Source organism: Adiantum capillus-veneris, chromosome 3, assembly GCF_014529385.1.
Source record: "Adiantum capillus-veneris isolate H3 chromosome 3, ASM1452938v2, whole genome shotgun sequence".
Lineage (NCBI taxonomy): Eukaryota > Viridiplantae > Streptophyta > Polypodiopsida > Polypodiales > Pteridaceae > Adiantum > Adiantum capillus-veneris.
Window position 1 is genome coordinate 29,596,685 of NC_140933.1, and position 6,000 is coordinate 29,602,684.

Sequence of the window (6,000 nt, forward strand, 5' to 3'; positions counted from 1 at the left end):
ATATGTTGCAGCATCATAGGCATGCAAAGAATCAATTTGGCTTAATCGACTAGTAACAGATTTGGGAATCAAAGAAGAGATGCCTGTGCTATATTGTGATAGTCAAAGTGCTATACAATTGGATCGCAATCCAGTTTATCACTCAAAGACAAAGAATGTGGATGTGAAGTATCATTTCATCAGGTAAATGCTCGAGGATAAGCAACTTTAGCTTGTCAAAGTTCACACCACAGAAAATCCTGTTGATCTGCTTACAAAAGGACTTCCCTCAGAGAGCTTTGCGCATTTTTGCAAGCAGTTAGGTGTAGGGTAGTACATCACTTCTCTACATCTCTTGTATATTAGCTTGTATAGTAGCTTCTCTCACACTTAAAGTACCACATTGGACTTTAAGTGGGAGGTTGTTGGGGTATAAAGCCCAATGTGGTCGCCCAGGTAAGTGGGCGGGCCGCCAGGTATGTACACATATTCTTTTGTAAAAACCTAATAAGAACTCACTATGCTCTACACATTACAGTAGAGCGAGTTCACCATATCGTTGTGCTCTTCTTCTCGCACTCTCTCTCGCGTCGCACTTCCGCTCGTACTCCTTCAGAAGTGGTTTTCCATAGTCATTCAGACAAGAGGTGAGCGAGGCCTTAGATCCAATCCATAGTCCAAAGGCATTGTCTACATATCGCTTGAAGTAGAGAAGGTTAGGACTATTCAAAAGGGAAGAAGAGGCTTCCAAATGGCATAACAAGAGGCATGCATACACTACGGCAAAATTGAAGCCCATAGTGGTGCCTTTGACTTCCTTCCAAAACTTGCCTTTGAAGGTAATGTAATGGTGCCACAAGATGAGCGCCGCAAGAGAGACGATGAAGTGGGTATAAAGCCCAATGTGGTCGCCCAGGTAAGTGGGCGGGCCGCCAGGTATGTACACATATTCTTTTGTAAAAACCTAATAAGAACTCACTATGCTCTACACATTACAGTAGAGCGAGTTCACCATATCATCGTGCTCTTCTTCTCGCACTCTCTCTCGCGTCGCACTTCCGCTCATACTCCTTCAACTGGTATCAGAGCTCAGATCGAGGCTCAAGGCAGCACTGCAGGAGGCTAGAGTCACCAGCTCAGATTGGAGTGAAATTCGACAGACAAAGACACGGCCCTAAATCCTCTGGGCAAGCCCTCTGCCCAAAGGGCTTGGTGTTCTCAGAATTTCATTCTGAGGTCATCTCGGCCACCGTTCGGCTTCGACCAAGGTCTGCGCAGGCCATTTTCGACTACGTGGTCTCGGCGGGTGCAGATCTGACTCTGCAAATTTGGGGTTTTTGGCCTACGACTGCAGGTGTTGAGGATATCGACACTCCCAGAGTGTTGATTTGTGGTTGTCTACACATCGAAGGACGGCTCACAGTTCTTGGAGGCCTATCACATACGACACAAGCGCATCTACACACAGACTGTAGGCGACATCCACTAGTTCATCAGGTAGCTTGTGTTTGCTGCTTGATATTCCAGATTTCATCCTGACATTGCAGGTACTTCCACATGGGATGTATTGTCAGAGATGATGTATGTTTGTTGAGGGTTTGCTGGCTGTGAGTCACGCAGCAAACAACCGCCGCAGCGGTTACAGCATACATTGGGAAATTTGTGGATGTATGACTTTGTGGGAAGTCTATGTACTGTCAGATTTACTGCAGCCTTTGTTGAGGGTCGAGTGAGGTTTTATTGAGCTGGGGGATTCTCGAATGTTGAGATCCTTTCGGTGATACAGGTCTTGGAGCGATCCCTTGAGCACCCTTAGATAGGCAGCTAGGATGTATTTACTGTAAGTTAGACAGTTGGGATCCCAAATCCAAAAAGGTTGTCCGCAGCAATGATGTTCACTTTAATGAATCCAAATATCATTCTAAACCACAGAGGGTTGAGGAGATTAGAAGAGTTATCTTCCAAGAAGATGGACCTGCACGTGCAAGAAAAAATGTCAGGGCTCAAGACGAGCAAGGACAGGATAGAGTGGAACAACAGGTTGTGGCTGAGCCTGAGCCACCTATTGTGCGTAGATCTAGACGTGTCACGCGACCTCCTGATAGGTTTGTTCCATCTATGAACTATGTCATGTTGACTGATTGCAATGAGCCTTCATGTTACAAGGAAGCAGTGCAAATGAAGGACTCCGGGAATTGGCAATTGGTCATGCAGTCAAAGATGACAGCTCTTCATAAACACCAGACATGGAAGCTAGTTAAATTACCACGGGGCAAAAAGGCTCTACCTTGTAAATGGGTTTACAGGCATAAGATCACCACTCATGATAGTCAGCCAAAGTACAAAGCAGGGCTTGTTCCCAAGGGCTTTAAGCAAGAACAAGGCATTGACTTTGATGAAGTCTTCTCTCCGGTGGTCAAGATGACTACATTGAGATGCTTTCTTGCATTTGTTGCCATATTAGATTTGGTGTTTCACCAAATGGATGTCAAGACAGCGTTCTTGCATGGTGATTTAGATGTGGAAATTTACATGCAGCAGCCAGAAGGGTTTGTTGAGAAAGGCAAGGAAGATTGGGTATGCCAGTTGTTAAAGAGTCTTTATGGCTTAAAACAATCACCGAGGGCATGGTACCATAAATTCCACAAGTTTATGCTTTCTCAAGGCTACAAACGTAGTGAGTTCGATCACTTTCTATATACAAAGAAGGCTAAGGATGGTAGTTGGTTGATCCTTATTTTGTATGTGGATGACATGTTGATTGCTGGCAAGCACTTGGAAGAAATTTCAGCTTTGAAGTCAAAGATGGCAAAATCGTTTGACATGAAAGACATGGGTGAGGCAAGTCATATACTTGGTATGCGCATTGAGAGAGACAGATCAAAGAAGTTGATTTGGTTATCTCAAACAGAGTATATTGACAAGGTTTTGCAACGTTTCAATATGGAGAAGGGAAAGGCATTGAGTGTTCCATTGCCACCATATGTGAAACTTAGCAAACAAGATTGTCCTGTGTCTGAGGAAGAATAGGCTGAAATGGATAAGATTCCATATGCGTCTGCAGTGGGTAGTTTGATGTATGCAATGATTGCTACTCGCCCAGACATTGCATTTGCAGTGGGAGTAGTAAGTCGATACATGTCAAACCCAGGCAAGAAACATTGGGAGGCAGTGAAAGGAATATTGAGATACCTGAAAGCTACAAAGAGTATGCGTATATGCTATGGGAGTCAAGAGCTAAGTGTAAAGGGTTTTACAGACTCAGATTATGCAGGTGACTTAGACAACCGAAGGTCTACGTCAGGGTATGTCTTTACATTGGCTGGTGGAGCAGTATCATGGCGTTCTAGATTACAAGATTGTGTTACTCAGTCTACTACAGAGGCTAAATATGTTGCAGCATCAGAGGCATGCAAAAAATCAATTTGGCTTAATCGACTAGTAACAGATTTGGGAATCAAAGAAGAGATGCCTATGTTATATTGTGATAGTCAAAGTGCTATACAATTGGCTCGCAATCCAGTTTATCACTCAAAGACAAAGCATGTGGATGTGAAGTATCATTTCATCAGGGAAATGCTCGAGGATAAGCAACTTCAGCTTGTCAAAGTTCACACCACAGAAAATCCTGTTGATCTGCTTACAAAAGGACTTCCCTCAGAGAGCTTTGCGCATTTTCGCAAGCAGTTAGGTGTAGGGTAGTACATCACTTCTCTACATCTCTTGTATATTAGCTTGTATAGTAGCTTCTCTCACACTTAAAGTACCACATTGGACTTTAAGTGGGAGTTTGTTGGGGTATAAAGCCCAATGTGGTCGCCCAAGTAAGTGGGCGGGCCGCCAGGTATGTACACATATTCTTTTGTAAAAACCTAATAAGAACTCACTATGCTCTACACATTACAGTAGAGCGAGTTCACCATATCGTTGTGCTCTTCTTCTCGCACTCTCTCTCACTTCACACTTCCGCTCGTACTCCTTCAGTATCAACTTTGATGGGATAGTGAGCACTTCAGAGATGCTTAACAGGTCATGGAGTGGTGTTCACAACTCATGGTCGACGTCTCATCTATGCCTAATGGATGACCAGTGAGGAGGTTCTTTTGGTGTGTGGATAGTCAAGATATTGATCTCACAAGCTAGAGTTGTGACACTGTATCTTGGATACACCAACTACACAACATCTAGACTACAATAGCTAGGGATCCCACCATCTTCACTAGATGCCACTCTTGCTTCTATGATGGTTGTGTGCATGGAAAGTGGGCATACTGCCACATGATAGAGTGGGATGACACATGGGCAATCCAACTACTTTCACCTTCATAGGGTACAGTCACAATGGGTAGCTCCATTGAGACTAACGTTATGTAGTTCTCAAATGATGCAGATACTCTCAAAGATTTCTTGACACAGGGAGATAATTTTTCATTTATTGTCATGGAGGGCAATGAGGAGGGAGTTGACTACTATATTATGGATTGTGAGAGCATTATGGAGGTTGTGTGTAGCAAAGCTAGAGCTCTAGATCTCACATATGACATTGGTGCTCATTCTAGTGATGATAGTTGTGATGATGTGCCCTAGCACACACATACCACTTTCTTTGTATAGTCTATAATTCTACTTGTATTAGCCCCTTTGCTTATCTCACTTTGTGATACTACTCATTCAAAAATCTATAATGGTTTTTTTTATAGAATCAGACCTCTCCTCATTAATCAATTTAACCTTGACCCCTTGATTTCTTTCCTTTGTTTATTGTGTTTCAAAGTTTCAATGTCCATATTTTTCCTATAGGGATCACTATGGTAAAAAATAGCCATTGCACAACCATGGACTCACAAGACGATTTTTGATGGCCATGAAACTTTGCAAAAGCTGGGGATGTGGTGCATAAACTACCCTTGCAAAGTTTCATGGTCTTTTAAAATTGTGTCATCAATCCACCACTGCACGATGGCCATATTTTGGCTATAAGACCCCCTTTTTGACCCTATGGCATAAAATGGCCATTGCACAACCATGTTCTGATGAGACGGTGGCTGATGGCCATGAAATTTTCTAGGGATGGGAGATATCGTACAAAAACTATCACTACAAAATTTCATGATATTTTGAAAGAATTTCATTGGTCCATGGTTGCACAATGTCCATATTTTGGCTATAGGGGCCCCTTTTTCATCCTATGGCAAAAAATGGCCATTGTGCGACCGTGGACCAACAAGATGGTTGTTGATTTCCATGAAACTTTGAAAGGGTAGGGTATATGATTCATACCTTCTCCGTACAAATTTTCATGGACTTTAAAAATTGTCTCCTTGGTCCACGGTTGCACAATGTCCATTTCTTGCCTATAGGGGTCGCTATGGCAAAAAATGGCCATTGTGCAATCATGGACAAACGAGATGGTTGTTGATGTCCATGAAACATTTGCATCATTTGGGGTTATGGGTCACACTATACCCTTGTAAATGTTTTTGGCCATTTGAAATGATCTTGTTGGTCCACAACTGCAAAATGGCCGTATTTTGCCTATAGGGGCCGCTATGGCAAAACATGGCCATTGTGCAACCGTGCACCCACAAGAAAATTGCTAATGGCCATGTAGCTTTGCAAGAGTATATTACATGATGTATACCCTAATCCTACAACGTTTCATAGACTTTTGAAATCTTCTCATCATCCACGGTTGCACAATGGACATATTATTGCCTACAAGGGGTAGTATGGCAAAAAATGGCCACTACTGCGCAACCGTGGACCAACAAGACAATTCTTGATGGCCATGTAACTTTGAAAACATGAGAGAGATGATACATAGAATTCTGTTGTAAAGTTTCATGGTCTTATGAAATCGTTTCATCGATCCAAGATTGCACAATGGATATATTTTGGTTATAGGTCTCCTTTTTTACCGTACGGTAAAAAATTGCCATTGCAAACCGCCAATGGCCATGAAACTTTGCAAGGGTGGGGTATATAGTGCATATCTTTCTTGAGAAAGTTTCATGGCCTTTT